Raw genomic sequence first — 20,825 nt, forward strand, 5'->3', positions numbered from 1 at the left:
GATCCTACGGTTCTGATGCGATCATAAAAGATCCAACAGTCATTATCATAACAATAATTTATAATATATAAGGGTACAATAGGAACTTACAAAAAAAAATTAATATCGTAAGTACAACAAATGGCAAGAGGAACAAGTGCAAGAAATATAGGGAGTTTTTTACCTATTTTTTAACACAAATAGTTTTTGACTGAATTTATATAACACCCACGTCTAAGACATGCAACCAATTCAAACAAGACATGGTGGCATACATGATACATGGTACATAGATGTTAGGTACTACATAAAAATCAATACGTTTTATAAAATCCACAGATACATATATTCAAAGATATTGTCTGAAATCGATACTTCTTGGTAGGATACATCTCTTGCACGAGTTCATTCTTAATTGATATTGACTTTAATTACAAGTTCAAGCAAATCAATTAGGCTGATATAATTATCAATGTTTAATGGGAACACATGGATTTAATGCAATTTATCCCCATGTAATATTGCAAATCAGCAAATTATTTTTATATAAAAAAAATAATAATTTATCTTATTATATTTTTTAAAACGAAATAGTTTACCTTTTTTTTACCTCCCTAAATTATTGTGTTTTAAAGACGATATAAAAATAAATTATTGTGTTTTTTATTTGAATTGATGAACTGAAAAACAAAAGGAGACCTTTTTGTCCCATATAACTATTTGTCTCATTATATACCTAACCCTATCCGGCTACCCCTAACCCCCACTCGACCAAACTAACAAAACACCCAATTTCGTTTTCTTCTCCATCTGTCGGAAAACTATTTAAAGCCCAGCCAAATTTCCTTCAAGGCACACACACAAACATCCAAAGTCTCAATCAAGAACAACATTGACAACAAGAGAATCCAACCATGACTCCATCTCTCATTCTTGCCTCCCTTCTTCATTACCTTCTCATACAACTACTCTTGCTGCCATGTCAGCAAAACATTCTCACACTCGCGGCACCTGGTGGCGGCAAGTGGAACCTCCTCCTCTCCGACATAGCCGTCTCTGCCATGCACATGCAGCTCCTTACTACAGATCGTGTTGTCATTTTTGACCGTACAGATTTTGGACCCTCCAACATCTCTCTCCCCAATAACCATTGCCGCAATGACCCCAATGATCTAATGCTTAAAGTCGATTGTACTGCCCATTCGGTAGAATACGATGTAGCTTCCAACTCCATCCGGCCTCTCAACGTGCTCACCAATGTCTGGTGCTCCTCCGGCTCAGTCATGCCTGATGGCTCTTTAATGCAGACTGGTGGATTCAATGACGGAGACCGCAATGTTAGAGTTTACAAACCATGCGGGGATAATTCTTGTGACTGGCAAGAATTTGACGCAGTACTTAGGCAGACAAGATGGTATGCCACCAATCATATTTTGCCTGATGGTAGACAGATTATTGTTGGTGGTCGTGGGCAGTTCAGTTATGAATTTTACCCTAAGAAAGCTGGAGCTGATCAATCATACAATTTGCCATTCCTTTCACAAACTAATGACCCGAGAATTGAGAACAATTTGTACCCGTTTGTTTTTCTTAACGTGGATGGAAATTTATTTATTTTCGCCAACAACCGAGCTATCTTGTTCGATTATACAAATGGGGTGGTGGTGAGGAACTACCTGGTGGGTGTCAAAATCACCAAAAATAATTCCTACTACACTTGTGAAAGTGGGAGTAGGGTCGATCCACATAAATTGATTTTAAGTTGATTTCTTTAAGAATAAGAAAAATAATGGGGGGAGATTGATGATAAAAAGAATTAATTGAAAACTAAATAAATAATTAAAAATACATGGTGAAGATAGGAGAGAAAAATTTTTCGGTTAAGGCTAGGATCATACTTGATTCTTGTGAGTTGATCATTGATGCAAGAATAACACATGTATAGACAAATAAACCAGTTATGGTTGTTGGTACGACCTAACAACCTCACCTTTCCTTACCTTTTTGTCAGCCAAGGTACGACGGTTGGCTAAATCCCTAATTAACAGACAACCCTGGGAACATCCACAAGATTTAATCTATTAACAGCATTAAGAATTAGAAAGGCCTGATTCTAATAAACAAACTCCTACGAGGATAATTTGTTTAAACTAGATCATACATTCCCCATAACATAACTAATTACTATGACATAATTAATCATGCTACGTTGCTACTAAGTATTGAACTAAATAAACAATTACACGGATTTATAAAGTCTAATTAGCTAAGCAAACCTTCTTGATAATGAACAACCAGCCGAATCATTCATAAATCAGACGTTTGTAATTAAAGCACAGAGAATAGCATGAATATTCATTTAACAAGTGTAAAGGACAAATTAGATCTCAGAACGATTACGAATCAAGCAATCACCATATCTTAACCAGAAAATAAGGAATTTAGCCGGACATGTTAATGGAAGAACACACTAAAAAGTAAAATTCCATTAATTCCGGTTATAAAATAAAAATAAAAGAGAAAGGATGAACAAAGAATTCTATAGAGTTCTAATCAATAACTGAGTCCCTTCAAATGAAGAGACTCCCCCTATTTATAATAAAAGTCTCCTACGAATCTAGACGTAGGGGAGAGATAAATACGTGATTAACTCTAAAAAGGTAAATAAATCACAAGAGATAAGTCTTAAAAAATCCTTTCTAAATCTAAACACTTCATTCCTTTATCTATTGCGGAAATTACTCGTATTCCTCCTTATCTCGAGTTGACCACTCCACTAAGCGTGGGCACGCTTAGTCAATTCTGCAGAAATTTCCGTGTAATCTCCTTTTTTTTCCTTTTTGATGCCTTCAATTTCGATTTTAGCTTGATTTTTGCCATCTTTGCCTCATATCTCCCTTTTTTGCTGAATATGCAATAAAATCACATAATTAGGGATGTTTTGGCTTTAAAAAGAAAGATTAAATCGCTATAAAATCGTGACAATTGCAGAGTTATCAAATACCCCCACACTTAGCTATTTGCTTGTCCTCAAGCAAAATCAAGATGCATTCAAAAATTTCCTCCAAATCTTGAACTACTCAAGGAAATTTCTAATCATGTGCAAAGTAAATGACATACTTTATGAAGAAGATAATTCAACATGTATCAAACAAGTTTTCACGTGATGGCCATTATCAAAACCAATCGCACAAAACTAGTGGACTATTTTCTCTCCGTTTTTCATTCTCTCAGGTGTATATATGGCTCAAGTGTATCTCTCAACACTTACTACGACAATGTTTCACTATAGGCTTGCCTATACACTATATCTCCACCACTTTTGAAATATGCACATATATGGATCAAAAGATCTTTAATTTTGGTTGTAATGGGGCTTTGGTTTGGGATAGGATAAAAGGATAATGAGGTTAAATGCCAAAAAACTAATTAGAGCACCAAAAAATTTGAGTGAACAATAATTTGAAGCTCTCAAAGTTTACTCATCTCCCTTCAAGATCTTTCGGCAATTCTTTGAACTATGCCTTTCTTATTCCTTTTGGAGAGTTCATACATTTTTTTTCTTCTCTTTTTTTTTTCTTCTCTTTTTTTTTCTTTTCTTTTTTTCTCTTTTTTTTTTGTTTTCTTTTTCTCCTCTCCATTTTTTTGTGATAGGCATAGACCAAGAAAATTTATGTCGGTTCCCACAAAGTAAAGAAGAACATAATTTTGGAACCCCCACACTCATTTTGAGATACATCTTTTAAACACATAAATCACAAAGGTTAATCCCCCATCTTGAGAACTTGTTCTTTTGAAAATAAACCCATTTCCCTTGATGCTCTAATAGTTCTTGGAGGGATCAAAATCAAGGTTTTAAACAAACAACGGGATAGGTTCGTATATGACGGGTTATTCAACAAAATAGGTCAAAAGGCTCAAAGGAGTTCTCTAATGTTAAAATGTGTTGGGTGGTTGAAGAAGGCCGAAAGTGATTTCTAATGCCTTTATCATATCCAAATAAATGCAAATTTGTGTGGCCTCAATGTGGTTCAAGGCAAGTTCTAAGAAGACAAAGTCATACAAGTGTTATTCTCTCAAGAAAGAATGAAGATTTTTTTATGGACATATCAAGCTCAAAATCTCACGAGGTATGTTTTAGTCCACTAATCCTACATCAGAAGATTTTAACTCAAGTCATTTTGGTAAAAACAAGCTTTCAACTAGTGAATTATCCTCAAACATAAAACATGTATTCTTTTTACACATATCATCATCAAGCCAAGATTAGTCCAAAATTGAAAGGGTTTTATCATGCCAAAGTTTTTCAGAACCAAGCAAAAAAATTTTCATAAGGCTAAGAAATTTCCACAAGACTCAATCTTCAAAAGTTTTGATCAAGCTAATTTTATCAAAAATCAAGAAAATCAAGCACAAAAATATCTTTTCAAGCAGTTTCAACAATCAACAAGAGCAACAACCATTTTCAACAGGCAACCAACAACACCCAATTCAAGAAGCATGCTCAACAATAATACCCCCACACTTAAAATCCACATTGCCCTCAATGTGGACTATGACATGCATTTCAAGGAAAAATTAAAAGGTGAGAGTTTAAGGAAGCGTCCCTGAGTGCATGTCGCGAAAAGGTCATGGTGTGGATGGTTGCCTTGGTGTCAACCCGAAGTGTTCAAATAAGCCCATCAAATTGGCTTCTATGCGAGCGATTTTTCGAGCTATGTCGTCCAAGGTTGTTTGTTGTGGATTCGGTGGTGGCGGTTGTGGTCTAGCTGTGTTGGTGTCCTCTCCTTGCTCCGTTGCTTCTTTGTTGGCTTCGCCTTCCTCATCATTTTGTTCATCCTCATCCTCATCCTCATCGTCTCCATCATCGCTCTCTTCATTCTCGGTGTTTACATCCTCGTTTGTTGCATTGTTGTAAGTGATCTTGAAGTGGAAGGCATATCTCCGATGGGCAACCGTCCTACATCCACAAACTCAAAAAGACTACCATTTCTAGTGACAAGGCCATTCGTGTTAAGGTGGCCATGTCCAATGGTTACGATTCACAAGCGATGCGAAGGTTATGGAACGAAGGGCAAAAAAGACCAAGATTAATCGCAATCAAAGTAATGTATGAACCAAGAATTAAAGCACGATTTCGGTTAATAGAGGATTGAAATTGTGTAGCCAACCAAAATCCAAGATTTACTTTGGTTCCATGTAACATACACCACAAGAAAAATAATTCAGCTTTAGAACAAATTCCAGACGTATCTCTACGACCGAAAAAATTGAAAGCTAGGAAATGATGAACAAGCTTGAGCACGGGGCTTTTCAAGTAATGGCTTTTCGATCTACTAGGGTGATAGGCAAGGGGATCAGTAGACAGTTTACGTCATTCGTTGAAAGGATTAAAATTATCACGATAATCACATAAAGAATTAACGTATTCGTGAGTGCGTGCATTTTCAGTGGTAGTGAAACCCAATGCAATATTGAACTCAGTCAAAGTCATGGAAAAGTGACGCCCCATCAAACGAAATTTGACTACTCCTGGCGTGTCTAATGTGAGTGATGATGGAGTAGTGAATTCATAGGTGGTGTAAAATTCTCTCGTGAGTTCAACATATGCATGTTCGTTACAATCAAAGAAACATTTCCAACCAATATTATCAATCAGTAAGGTACTACTATCAACAGCATGTAAAGTACGTAGAGTGTCAGTGTTCAATATTTTACATGGTAGAATAGTACGATTGCTAAGTAGTGCGTACCGATCCTTCTCCGTACTAGTTGTGAATCTGAGGATGTTGCTAAGAGCTTCAAATGATGGCAGAAGTGTGTTTGCACAGTGCGTGCTACGGGCACGGGTTCCCGATCTGGAGGGGGTTCCTTCTTCACGGCTTCTTTTTTGCCTACTCATCGTTAATCAACTGAAGAGAAAACAAATAAGATAAAATTAAATAGGAGAATGAGAGAAAGGAGTCAGATAAATCGTGCTCTGATGATTTCAGAGACGTGGCGACAGCAGCTGTTCAGCGACGGCGACGACGGGGGGAAAGATGCGACGGTGGATCTGCGATGTAAAGAGGACGGCAGAATGAGAGACGAAGGGGGTAAAATTGGTAGTTGTGTGTCGCGTGGGAGGTGAGAAACAACATACTGTGGTGCTGAGCTGGAGAGAAAACGGCAAGTGGTTTCACGAATGGCGACGACAGACGGCGGCGGGATGAGGCTGCAAACTTGGGTCTCTGTTTTCGAGAGCGAGAGAGAAGATGAGACAGAGGGAGATTGGAGACGACGCGACAGCGATCGGTTTCGCGAATGGCAACGTCGGACGGCGAAACAGTAGCAGATCTTCGTGAACGACGATGGAAAACGACGGCGAAGAGCTTTTTCCGGCGAGATGGCTTTGTTGATAGAGAGTTCTTGGCAGATTTGAAGTTGGGTGAGCTGAGAGAGATAAAAAGAAAATATCAGTCAAAGATTTTGAAGTGCGATAGAAAGATTTGACTGATTTCCTTATGTCTTTTGATTTTTTGAATTTTTGATTTTTCTTAAATAAATAAATGAAGGTAAATGAAGTGAATAATCAACAACCTATGAAGTGCGGCTAAGCGTGGGCTCGCTTAGTGGAAGCTCCAAGTCTGTTTTGGTGAAGTGAGTTAAAACAGTTTTGAAAATTCGACTAAGCGTGGGCACGCTTAGTGGAAACTTCAAATCTGTCCAATTTAGCCATCTAAATAGATTTGGATGCTTCATTAAGCGTGACTTGCATCGCAAAACTTGAATAAAATTTGCAAAAACTAAAATCAAACGAAGGAGGAAAGGAAAGGATAGAGATTTTATGGGTTGTCTCCCATGCAGCGCCTTTCTTTAACGTCTGTGGCTAGATTGAGAGAAATTCGTTTAGGTGAATGCGAGATCCACAAGTTGAATTTTCTCAATTGTTGGTGTTTGAAAGTCCTCGTAGAAAGGTTTGAGCCGATGTCCATTCACCTTGAACACCTTTTGAGTTGTGGGACTCTTGATTTCGACTACACCATGGGGGAAAACATTAGTAATAATAAAAGGTCCAATCCAACGAGAATGCAACTTACCTGAGAACAAATTGAGCTTAGAATGAAAAAGGAGAACTTTTTGCCCGACAACGAACTCTTTCCGAGATATGGTGCGATCATGGAATGCTTTTGCTTTTTCCTTGTAGATTTTTGAATTCTCATAAGCATCATTTCGTAACTCTTCGAGCTCTTGTATTTGCAACTTCCTTTGTCCTCCCGCTTCATCCATTGACGAGTTGAATTGTTTGATCGCCCAATATGCCCTATGCTCAAGTTCGACAGGGAGGTGACAAGATTTACCATAAACCAAACAATATGGGGACATACCTATGGGTGTTTTGTACGCCGTACGATAAGCCCAAAGTGAGTCATCCAAGCGTGTACTCCAATCTTTTCGGTTAGGATTCACCGTTTTCTCGAGTATGGATTTGATCTCTCAATTGGAGACTTCCGCTTGGACATTCATTTGGGGGTGGTAGGCGGTTGAGATTCGATGCGTGATGTTGTATTTCTTGAACAATGCCTCGACCACCTTGTTGCAAAAATGTGTCCCTCAGTCGCTTATAATTGCTCTTGGCATACCAAACCTAGAGAAAATGTTAGCCTTGACAAATTCCACAACAGTTTTAGCATCATCAACACGAGTGGCCTTTGCCTCTACCTATTTAGACACATAATCTACTCCTAAAATGATGTAAGTTTTTCCAAAAGAAGATGGGAAGGGGCCCATGAAGTCGATTCCCCACACATCAAATACTTCGCATACAAGTATTGGGGAAAGGGGCATTTGAATACGAAGGCCAAGATTCCCTACTTTTTGGCAATTTTCACAAGATTTACAAAATAGATATGCATCTTTAAACATACTTGGCCAAAACAAGCCGCATTCTAGCACTTTTCGTACTGTCTTTTTTGGTCCAAAGTGACCTCCACATGCATATGAATGGCAAAACTCAAGAATAGAGGGGATTTCAGTTTCAGGAACGCACCTTCGAATGATTTGATCCGAACAAAATTCCATAAGTAAGGCTCATCCCATACGTAGTGTTTGGCATCACTTTTGATCTTATCTTTTCTTGCTCTAGTCAAATCTCGTGGTAGAACACCAGTGACTAAGAAATTAACTATATCAGTGTACCATGGGGTGACTCCTTGAATGGTGTGAAGATGTTCGTCCGAGAACTTGTCATTTAGAGGTGGTGGGTTTTCGTCGGTGACCAATCGGCTATGATGGTCAGCTACGAGGTTCTCCGCACCTTTCTTGTCTTTAATCGTTAGATTAAATTCTTGCAGCAGCAGTATCCATCTTATCAATCGTGGTTTTGCCTCTTTCTTTGAGAACAGGTATCTCAACGTTGCATGATCAGAATACACAACAACTTTAGTTCCAAGTAAATAATGGCGAAATTTTTCTAAAGCAAAAACAATAGCCAAAAGTTCTTTTTTCGTTGTTGTGTAATTGCTTTGAGTGTTGTCTAACATCCGTGAGGCATAATATATCATGTGGGGATCTTTTCCAATCTTTTGGCCTAGGACAGCTCCGATGGAGTGATTACTAGCGTCACACATTATCTCAAAAGGATGATTTCAGTCAGGGGGACGAATCACCGGTGCTGATGTTAGCGAATCTTTTAACTTGTTAAAGGCTTTCATGTAATCTTCATCAAATGCAAAAGTTACGTCTTTCCGCAGCAGCGCACACAGTGGTTGGGCGATTTTCGAGAAGTCCTGTATAAATCCTCGATAGAATCCTGCATGTTCAAGAAAAGAACGAATCTCCCGCACACTAGCGGGGTAAGGCAAGGATTTTATGACGTCTATTTTAGACCTATCTACTTCTATCCCCCTAGAAGACACGATATGTCCTAGAATTAAACCTTGATCCACCATGAAATGACATTTTTCATAGTTTAGAACGAGGTTTTTTCTATGCACCTTTCAAGTACTTTAGTTAATTTTTCCAAACAATCTTCAAATGAGTTTCCGTAGACAGTAAAATCGTCCATGAAAACTTCAATAAAGTGTTCAACAAAGTCGGAACAAATACTAACCATACATCTTTGGAAGGTAGCGGGTGCGTTGCATAGACCAAAGGGCATTCTTCTATAGGCGAAGGTTCTAAATGGGCATGTGAATGTTGTTTTCTCTTGATCTTCCGGGGCCACTGGAATTTGATGGAAACCTGAATATCCATCAAGACAACAATAATGAGATCGATCGGCTAACCTTTCTAACATTTGATCTATAAATGGAAGTGGAAAATGATCTTTCCTAGTGGCGGCATTAAGCTTTCTATAGTCAATACAAACTCGCCACCCATTTTGAACACGTGTGGGTACTAAATTTCCAACAGAATTTTCGACTACAGTAATACCTGTTTTCTTAGGTACTACTTGAGTCGGACTTACCCACTCGCTATCAGAAATTGGAAAGATCATACCTGCATCGAGGAGTTTCAAAATCTCTTTCTTTACTACTTCCATCATCAAAGGATTCAACCCGCGTTGTGCTTCCCTTGAAGGTTTTGTGCATTCCTCTAGGAGTATTCTGTGCATGCAAGTTGAAGGACTTAAACCTTTAATGTCGGCAATAGTCCATCCAATAGCTTCTCGAAACTCGCGAAGCACTCGGATCAGTTTTTCCTCCTCAAGATCAGTGAGCTTGCTTGAAATGATCACCGGTAATGTTTTGTTCTCTCCCAAGAATGCGTACTTAAGGTGTTTTGGTAACTGCTTTAATTCCAATGCGGGTGCCTGCAATATAGAGGGAACAATTTTAGTGTGAGAATGCGGTAATTTGATGAAAGCAGTGTTAGTAGGTAAAATTCGAAGGGCTTCGAGTTCAAAAATGGTGTCACCGATGTTTGGGTCTATGATCATATTTTCCTCCAAAATTTTTGCTTTCTCTAACGTGAGGCTTTCTTCCAATGCATACTTCACATGGTCATCGCTGCCAATTGCTATGGATTCCTGCACGAAAGGTTCAAAGATATCTACAAGAAGAGCGGTAGGTAAATCAGTTGGATACCTCATGGATTCATAGATGTTGAATCTTATGATTTCACCGTCGAATTCCATAGTGAGACTTCCACTATGCACATCAATTTTTGTTCTTGTTGTCTTGAGGAACGGTCTTCCTAGCAGGATTGATGTGGAATTGGGGGAGTTGTCTTCCCTCATATCCAACACGTAGAAATCGGCGAGAAACACCAATTCATTTACCTGTACAAGAACATCTTCCAAGACTCCTTCCGGGTAGACTACAGAGTGGTCTGCAAGTTGGATGACTACCCCTGTTTCCTTTAAAGGACCAACATTTAAGGACTCAAAAATGGTTAGGGGCGTAACATTTATAGACGCTCCAAGGTCGCACATAGCCCTCTTTATTCCGATCATATCAATTTTACATGGTATAGAGAACGTACCTGGGTCCTTACATATTGGGGGTAATTTTTGTTCGAGAATTGCATAGACGTTCTCCCCCATACTTACCCGTTCATTTCTCTTGAGTTTACCCTTGCTAGTGCACAGTTCTTTGAGAAATTTTGCGTATCGGGGTATTTGCTTGATGGCATCGAGTAAAGGAATGTTTACCTCTACTTTGCGGAACGTCTCAAAAATCTCTTTTTCTTCCTCTTCCTTCTTTGCTTTGGTGAATCTTTCTGGGAAGGGTGGTCTGGTTACCAAAGGCTTCGGATGGTCCGCTTCGGGTTTGGCTTGTTCTTGTTGGACCTCAATTTCCTTTTTTGGCTTTCTTTTCACACCGTGCCCACGTTTAGTGCCATCTTCATTCATATTTTCCTGCAATTCTTTTCCACTACGAAGCACAATAGCACTAGCATTTTGTCTAGGGTTAATGACAGATTAAGAAGGTAGCTTACCTTGAGACTCTAGCTTACCAACAGACGACGCCAGTTGACTGATTTGAGATTCTAGGTTTTGAATGCTCGTTTGGGTCTGTTGCTGGAACTGTTGAATGCTCGTCTGGGTCTGTTGCTGGAATTGTTGAATGCTCGTATGGGTCTGTTGCTGGAACTGATGTGTGTTGGTCACTAGTACTTTCATCATGTCTTCGAGAGATGGGCTAGGCGTGGGATTAGGCTGCGGAGGTGGTCGGTATTGGGGTTTTTGAAAGTTTTGGTGTTGGTTACCGTAACTCAGATTCGGATGATCCCTCCATCCGGGGTTGTATGTGTTGGAGAAAGGATCATATCTTCTCTGTTGTCCTGCGAATCCTCCTATGGCGTCGGCATGCTCGGTAGTTGACTCTTGAAGAGTTGGACACATGTCGGTAGCGTGCCCCGTTAAAGTGCAAATACCACACGCTTTGACTTGTTGATGATTCTTTGCAACAACTTTTTCAACAATAGATGTGAGTTTATTGAAACGATCTTCAAGATTACTTACCTCATTGCTTTTCCTTGGTGGATCATCATATCTAACCCCAAACTGTTGCGTGTTGGACGCCATAATCGAGATTAGATTACGCGCTTCAGTGGGGGTTTTATTGAACAGTGCTCCTCCACTTGCCGCGTCTATCAGTTTTCTATCCGTACTTGATAGACCTTCGTAGAAAAACTGGATCAACAGGTGGTTAGCGATTTGATGATGGGGGCAAGTTCCCACTAGTTGGTTGAATCTTCCCCAATATTCAAAAAGACTCTCTCCTGCGAATTGACGAATTCTACTAATCTCCTTCCGGATTGTTGTGGCTCTTGAGGCAGGGAAATATTTCTCAAGAAACTGCCTTTTGAAATCATTCCATCTTGTAATGGATCCTGAAGGTAGAAAATATAACCAATCTTTTGCTTGATCGGCAAGAGAGAATGGGAACGCTCTCAGTTTGACTTGTTCCTCGCTTATGCCTTGTGGTCGCATCCCAGAGCATACCACATGGAATTCTTTCAGATGCTTGTGTGGATCTTCACCTGCGAGGCCACTGAAAGTGGGAAGTAAATGAATTAATCCAAATTTTAGTTCAAAGTTTACCTCCAAATTTGGGTACTCAATGCACAGTGGCTGTTGGTTCAGATCTGGCGACGTCATGTCATTGATCGATCTTTCAGGAATCAAAGCCATTATCTCTTCTTCGGATTCGCTTAGGGATTCCTCAAACTCCAAAGTTATGTCTTTTTCGTCTGCGTAGGGAGCGGATGTTCCTTCCAATTGTTGCTTAGTCTCCCGACGAAGTCTTCGTGCGGTCTTTTCGATTTCGGGGTCGTATACCAATTTACCTGTACGAGAAGACCTTGGCATCAATGGTGATAAAAATCAAGTAACTAAAAATAAAGAAATATACTTAAAAACGCCAATCCCCGGCAACGGCGCCAAAATTTGGTGGGTGTCGAAATTACCAAAAATAATTCCTACTACACTTGTGAAAGTGGGAGTAGGGTCGATCCACAGAGATTGGTTTTAAATTGATTTCTTTAAGCAAAAGAAAATAATGGGGGGAGATTGATGATCAAAAGAAGTAACTGAAAACTAAATAAATAATTAAAAATACCTAGTGAAGATACGAAAGGAAGATTTTCCGGTTAAGGCTAGGATCATGCTTGATTCTTGTGAGTTGATCATTGATGCAAGAATAACACATGTATAGACAAATAAACCAGTTATGGTTGTTGGTACGACCTAACAACCTCACCTTTCCTTACCTGTTTTTGTCAGCCAAGGTATGATGGTTGGCTAGATCCCTAATTAACAGACAACCCTGGGAACGTCCACAAGATTTAATCTATTAACACCATTAAGAATTAGAAAGGCCTGATTCTAATCAACAAACTCCTACGAGGATAATTTGTTTAAACTAGATCATGCATTCCCCATAACATAACTAATTACTATGACATAATTAATCATGCTACGTTGCTACTAAGCATTGAACTAAATAAACAATTACACTAATTTATAAAGTCCAATTAGCTAAGCAAACCTTCTTGATAATGAACAACCAGCCGAATCATTCATAAATCAGACGTTTGTAATTAAAGCACAGAGAATAGCATGAATATTCATTTAACAAGTGTAAAGGACAAATTAGATCTCACAACGATTACGAATCAAGCAATCACCATACCTTAACCAGAAAATAAGGAATTTAGTCGGACATGTGAATGGAAGAATATACTAAAAAGTGGAATTCCTTAATTCCGGTTATAAAATAAAAATAAAAGAGAAAGGATGAACAAAGAATTCTATAGAGTTCTAATCAATAACTGAGTCCCTTCAAATGAAAAGACCCCCCCATTTATAATAAAAGTCTCCTACGAATCTAGACGTACGGGGGAGATAAATACGTGATTAACTCTAAAAAGGTAAATAAATCACAAGAGATAAGTCTTAAAGAATCCTTTATAAATCTAAACACTTCATTCCTTTATCTATTACGAAAATTACTCGTATTCCTCCTTATCCCGAGCTGACCACTCCACTAAGCGTGGGCACGCTTAGTCAATTCTGCAGAAATTTTCTTGTAATCTCTTTTTTTTTCCTTTTTGATGCCTTCAATTTCGATTTTAGCTTGATTTTTGCCATCTTTGCCTCATATCTCCCTTTTTTGCAGAATATGCAATAAAATTACATAATTAGGGATGTTTTCGCTTTAAAAAGAAAGATTAAAACGCTATAAAATCATGACAATTGCAGAGTTATCACTACCCCACAATTCCAGGTGGGGATCCGAGGGGTTATCCTAGTTCAGGGTCTGCAGTCTTGCTTCCATTGAGGGACTTGCAAGCTGGTTCGAATGTTACTGCTGAAGTTTTAGTGTGCGGTGGTGCACCAAAAGGATCTTTCACTAGTGCCAACAATGGAAAATTTGTTGGGGCACTTAATTCCTGCGGAAGGATCCGAATAACCGACCCAAATCCACAGTGGATCATGTAGACCATGCCTTTGGATCGAGTCATAGGTGACATGGTGTTGCTACCAAATGGCAATGTATTGATCATTAATGGGGCATCCACGAGTACGGCTGGGTGGGATTTGGGTCGTGATCCAGTATTAACACCCCTCGTTTATCGACCCAATAACCCAGTGGGGTTGAGATTTGAAGCCCAAAACTCAACTTCAATACCTCGAATGTATCACTCAACTGCGATCTTGCTTCGTGATGGTCGTATTCTTGTTAGCGGTAGCAATCCTCATGCTTATTACAATTTCAAAGGGGTACTTTTTCCTACAGATTTGACAATGGAAATATTTTTCACCAGACTATTTGGATCCACATTTGGTTCGTGTATGCCCTAGAATTGTTTCGCCGGCTTCACATTTTGAAATCGAATATGGACAGCAACTTGTTATTAATTTCACAGCTCAAGGCAGAATAAATAGAGATTTTATCACAGTAACAATGGTTGCACCTCCATTTACTACGCACTCTTTCTCAATGAATCAAAGACTATTGGTTCTTACGAACAGGACGGGAATCAGTGCTAGTGTGACACCACTTGGGAGATCGAATTATCAAGTTCGGGTTACGATACTAGGTTCAAAAATTCTTGCTCCTCCCGGATACTATCTTCTGTTCGTGGTTTATCGAGAAATTCCTAGTCAAGGCATTTGGATCCAAATCAAGTAGTTAATAACTCAGATATCATTTATTCTCTTCCAGTGCTTCATTTGGTGTCACTGTGTTTTGTTTTCCTCCTTTCTTCCCAGGAAAATGGGAAATGTATAATGGGTGATCTAAGTGATAGATATTATATATTCAATTTGGAACTGTAAAAATGTTTTGTTTTAGAATTCTGGTGTAAAAGATGTTGTTTCGTTTAACTTCTATTTCAGTATTGCAAAGTACCTCTCACTTTTTACTTGCCTTATTCCCATACTATTGATAATTATAACATATTAAAAATACTATAATATTTATTGTATAATTAATTATTTTTTCTTAAGTTGTAAATTGTACTCTGGTCACCCAATTGGAGTTAAGAATTTCTAAAGTATTATAAAAAAAATGTTTGCATATATTTTAAATTAAGACCGAGAACAAAATTATCAACATTAGTTTAAACAAAATATACGTTAAATATACAATATGAAATCAACTAATTTAAGTACATTTTCTATCTCCAGACAAGTTCGTACGAGCTTTGTTCTTTTCGTAACGAACAAATTACCCTTATATTAAAACTAATAGCAAGTTATCCACTATATTTTTTAAAATGAAGCAACTTATCTCCCTATCTAAGGAGGTAAATTGCTTCATTAATTTTAAAAAACATAGAGAGGTTACATTGTTGTATTTTAAAAAACGCAGGGGGTAAATTGTTATTTTTATCATATGGGGCTAATTTACTCTGTTTGTAATATTACAGGAGATTGCTTGCATTTTTCCCGTAAAAGAATATACGATATATGATCGTACTAGCCAATGTAAATTTTTGGTATTTCAAAAATATAGTTTAAAATGAGAATAAATTAATTTTAATTATCCAGATAAATCTAAACATTTTATTATTAAGAATTTCAATCTTATTTTTGTTTTCGTTCTATCAATTTTTTTGTTACATTTGATTGTGAGATTTTACGAAGGATTCCTAATAAAATAAGACTTGTAATGTATTTGCTTCCCCTCACCAACAATAAATAAATCGAGTATAATCTATACATTATCCTCCACACTCATAAATAACAGTTAATGACACAACCGCACCACTTTTGTGTGAAGCAAAAAATGCCCTTCAATTAACTAGTAACTTACTTATTGAATTTTTCAAATTTTATACTAATTGATAAATTAATTTTCTGTTCTTTCTTTCATTCTTTTCGTTTTGATAATATAATACATTATTTTATATAGTTTATTCTTATTTATAATATACTTTAAATATAAAATATTATTAATTATATACGTACAAGAACACCATGTCACAAAATATAATATAAGTGTTGTTGAAATAGTTCCCTATTTCGTATTGAAACCTTGAACAACGTCGTGGCCACGGACCAATGATTCTTGTAATGGGAATGAAATATCATTAATTAATATATTTACACTATAACTCATAGCATAAAAGAACATAATCTAATCGTTACCAGCAGGTCAAACTGCATAAAATTCTTTTCTTGCATGCAAATTTATGGTCACTAACAAACAGTACAGATCCCTATTTCGTATTGAATTTTCTATTTTAAACCGTATTAATCTTCTAATTTACATTAAATATACGTATAATGTGCATATACATTTTTCTTACACTACAATAAAATAGATTTCAGGGACGGATATAGCTCATTGCAATTTTCGATGGATCATGCAACGGATGTTGATTTGTTGTTAAATCCATTGAAGAAGTTTGGTAAATTTTTACGAAAAATGTTTGTCACAAAATTCGTCGCAAAACTAGCACAAACTTGGATGTATAAATTTTCGTCCCGATCCATGGAAAAATTAGTTGCTAAAGCCATTTTGTTATGGATTTGCAACAAAGTTTCAACAAATGGCTGCACTGTGGCTAATTTGAGATGAATTGGGGACAGATTAACTGGAAGAGTGGGCGTTATTGCAAATTTGTTGTAAATTTTGTCGCAATTTGAGACAGACTGGCAACAACATTAGTTTTAGGGCAAAATTGACATAATTTGCGATGAATTCTTATGCGTGATGCAGTTCTTTTGCAAGAACTATGGAAACATTAAAAGAAGTATATTTCTAATGCAAAATCAGTCTCAAAAACAGTTCAAGAAATTTGGAAAATGCGCATAATTGAATTTCCTCCGCCCAGAAAAATTTTGAAATCCCACCAATTTGCGTTTGAATTTGGGATGAATTTGTGACGGATTTTCATGCTTTTGTTGCAATTTGTCTCGAATTTCTGGCGCAAGCATATTTTGTTTTTTTATTGTGATAACGATAGATCCATTATTCAAATGTATGTCCAACTTTAATGCAGTAACATTAGTGTCAATATGATTGTATCAACTATTGGATTTCGAATTAGATAACAATAAAATAAATTCATGATATATTTGACGATTATCGATCCTCACATGTATATAAATATAAACTTTCTACTAATGTATATGATATAAGTAAATGACAATAAATAAATTATATTTCTAATTAGTGCTGGCCATATGGGTTGGAACCCCAATCTATTCCGAGCTTTGGGTTGGATTGGGATGGGTTTAAGATATTTTAATTTGGATTCAAAATGGGTTGTATTAATTAAAGGGTTAAATATATTTTTCATCCTTAAATTATGTTTGCGGTCGCATTCACCCTACCAAACTATAACTACCTCCTCGGTCCCCAATGGGGAATGAGCAGTATGCTGCCCCTCACTCCTTACTATCATAGCTCCAAAAATACCAATTATAGCCGTCTCGTCTAGTATCGATGCTAGCTCTTTATGGTCCACGCATATGCAAGTGAGGCTAGCCCTGCTTTCCTCATTCGTCAGCTGCTATTAGTTTCTATGATCACTTACAGAAATAGAAGTATCTAATTTTGTGCCAAATAAGGCCCCTTTCGGAACCCCTTGTGATACTTTGCCTTCAATGGTTTTTGAATGAGCCTTTAGAGTGAGAAAATCTTAGGAAGTAGTAGCAGTTGCTGTTGTCTTAAAGATAATGCCCTCAGGTCTTTATGGTATTATCTTTAATCCAGCTTTATTAAACTACCTCCTCCCGACAAAGTTGAGGCCCCATAATTTTAAAAGTCATTGGTTCAAACTTTACTATATGCATGAGATATTATTCTATTGCATAGTAGGTGTTGTTTAAATCTCATTTATCTGATATTATTGATCAGAGTACGATTGTAATCATTAAATGTTTTAAGTTGAAGAACAGAATGTCTATATATATACATCCTACTGAAAGAACCTAATATCAATCAAAGTCAAACAGGATAGAATGCCTTGATTATAAATCCATGTTGACCACTCATAAAAAAAAATCCATGCTCACCAACAAATTAAACTATTATTGACGGAGAGCAATTATAATATTTGTATACATATAAAATATCATATATATGAATGAATTAGGTGATTATATGAATAGATAATAGAAAAATAAATGAAAAACATCAATTCAATATCAAAATAATATTAATGATGAAATTTTGAGTTTTATTCAATATGATAAAATTATTTCTTAAATATTTTTGTATCAGAGTTCAACGAAACATTCAATTAATGATGTTCAGAGTTTAAAATTTTGTCATTAATAAAAGGTTCACTATAAAAAAAAATTGAATTTTCGCTATATTATAAATGACCATGGCTTAAAAATCATGATAAATCAATACTATTAACCATGGTTAAATAAAACTAAAGTAAAAAGTTAGTTTTTGACTGGTCAATATTTCCCATGATTTTTAGCCATACCCAAAACATTTGCCGTAACTAATATTTTGGTTACACTTACAGAAACAACAGCCAATAGCCATTGCGAAGCATTGATTGATTCGTATTTGCCACTATTTTCTTCTTTTGGCCATAGTAATTAACCACAGCGAAAACATCACATTTTTTCTACTGGTTTTTAATCGTGTCTAAATTAAATATATATATATATATATATGAAATTACTTTAACTACTTGTTGTACATTAAACAAAAGTTAATCTCAGAGCAAATTCGATGCATGTGCATAATTTATATTTTTGTATTTTTATTTAATGATACAAAAAAAAACAAAAAAATAAAATAAATAACTGGTTATAACAGATACTTTTTAAAATAATTTTTATTAATTTTAAATATTTATGAATAGAATAGCTCGGATCGAATCAATAAATCCGAGCTCTTATAATTGGAATAAGTTTGGCAGCAGATTTTTTTTTATTACATTTTAAAAATGGCCATTTTGTATAAAAATAAATAAATTTGATTTTATATACGTACATTTAATTTTTCTACTAGAGTTGGTTACTCTAACTCCCAAAAGCTTAATAAATAATATGGATATGAGTTATTCTTTGTAAGCATTCACTTGTCGCATTACATTATCGTATGTTGACATAGCGAAGCAATATAATAAATTGCATCTAATCAACATTAAATATTTCAAAATTATAAGGATGTAATAAGTCAATTTTCTAAAATAAAACCTCCACTAAATGACAACTTAAAAGATATGATAAATCAATATTATATATCATGATCAAACAAAATCGATACAAAAACTTAATGATGGTTACTCAACATTCGCATAATTTTATCTATGATCAAAATATTTAGCATAGTTTTTAATTGTAAGAAATGTTTTTGGCCAAGTGTTAATGTGATTATTTCGACGTACATATATTTTTGGTCTTATAAGTTTGCCACTTTGATATTTTTATTCTTTATTTTTTTAGAGTTGCAAAATAGTCCTGTAATATTTTTGATAGTTTGTAATTTTTGTTCTTTCGGTACCGAATTTTGTAAAAGTTGTCATAATAAATCACGTTCCTCTGAGATTTTTTTGCACTTTTATGTTTTATCTTTCTAGGGATTGGAAAAAGGTCCTGCAACTTTTTGATATTTCGCAATTTTGGTTCTTTGGGTGCCAGATTTTGCAAATATTTTAGGAATAAATCATGTACCACGTTATTTTTTTTATTTTTTCTTCCATATTGGGAAAATGAACCAATTAGAGCAAAAGTTTCAATTTAAATAAACCACGTGAGGCGTACATAATTTATTCCGATGATTTTGATAAAATCGAGCATCGAAATGACCAAAATTCCGAAATATCAAAAAATTGCTGGACTTTTTTATATTCCTAAAAAAATAAATAATAAAAATGTCGAATTGCCAAAATTTAACGATCAAAACTATATTCAAACCTGATTATTTTCATCTGCACATTGATATAATAAATATATTATATTTAATATATAATAAATTTAAATTTAACTAAACTCAATTTGTATCAGAATTTTTTAATAAAAACATTATCCTTTTTCGATTGATGGACAATGCTGAAATCAAATCCCACGTCTAATACATTGAAACGAACAAACAGACATTCCACGACGAAAGTGAAAGCTTTGAACAAGAGAAATAAAGCAATATTGATTGGAACTTGTCTAGTACGTAGGAATCCACAATTAAACATATACATATATACATGGATGGTAGATGGACGTACGTTTTGAAGAAAAAAGTCAAACGTTTGATAACATCCAATCATTAGATCACTGTCTGAAAATCTCACTGCCTCCTTATAAAGAATATCGATAAGTTGAGTTTTCTTCTCCTTTGTTTATTTCAAACATTTTTAATGACAATTATGTAATAATTTTGTATTCTTCTACTTTAGTCGTTTGCATTATGTGTCTTTTCTTTCCTGAAATTGTATTATGTGTTTCAGATTTTTTTTTATTAAGAGTAATAAATTGTTATTAATCGAAATAAATAAATTACATTATTCTTGTCAAATATCTAATAAAGATCATTACGACAATCTTACCCTGATCGATAATATCAAATAAACTAAATCTAACCAACACCTACATGTAATAGAAACAACATCGCACGCACATGAGGGGTTCAAACCCATGACTTGGAGCCTCAACTTCGCCAAGTGAGCTAAGCCTCATGCGAAACAAGTTTGGAGTTTTAGAATTCTATAGTTTAGGATAATAATATCTTCTATGTTTAGGCTGCTTAAATAATTTTATGAGAAGTAAGTTATAATTCTTTTTGTGATTGAAAAATAGTAATTTTAGTACTGTAACTTAAAGGAGCAGCGTCTTTAGTTCTGTATAAATTGATTTTTCGCAATTAATCCTGTAAAATTATGATTCTTTTGGAAATTTTAGTTCTTTTCTAACCAATTTAGCTGGAACTGCATTTTACTTGCAATTT

At 35.8% G+C, this 20,825-nt stretch overlaps 1 pseudogene; it reads left to right on the plus strand.

Moving 5' to 3' along the window:
- Positions 1–852: 852 nt before the first annotated feature.
- On the plus strand, positions 853–14,600 carry LOC105172778 (aldehyde oxidase GLOX-like; annotated as a pseudogene).
- Positions 14,601–20,825: the final 6,225 nt, after the last annotated feature.

This window comes from Sesamum indicum, linkage group LG10, assembly GCF_026168435.1.
Source record: "Sesamum indicum cultivar Baizhima isolate 11 linkage group LG10, ASM2616843v1, whole genome shotgun sequence".
Classification (NCBI taxonomy): domain Eukaryota; kingdom Viridiplantae; phylum Streptophyta; class Magnoliopsida; order Lamiales; family Pedaliaceae; genus Sesamum; species Sesamum indicum.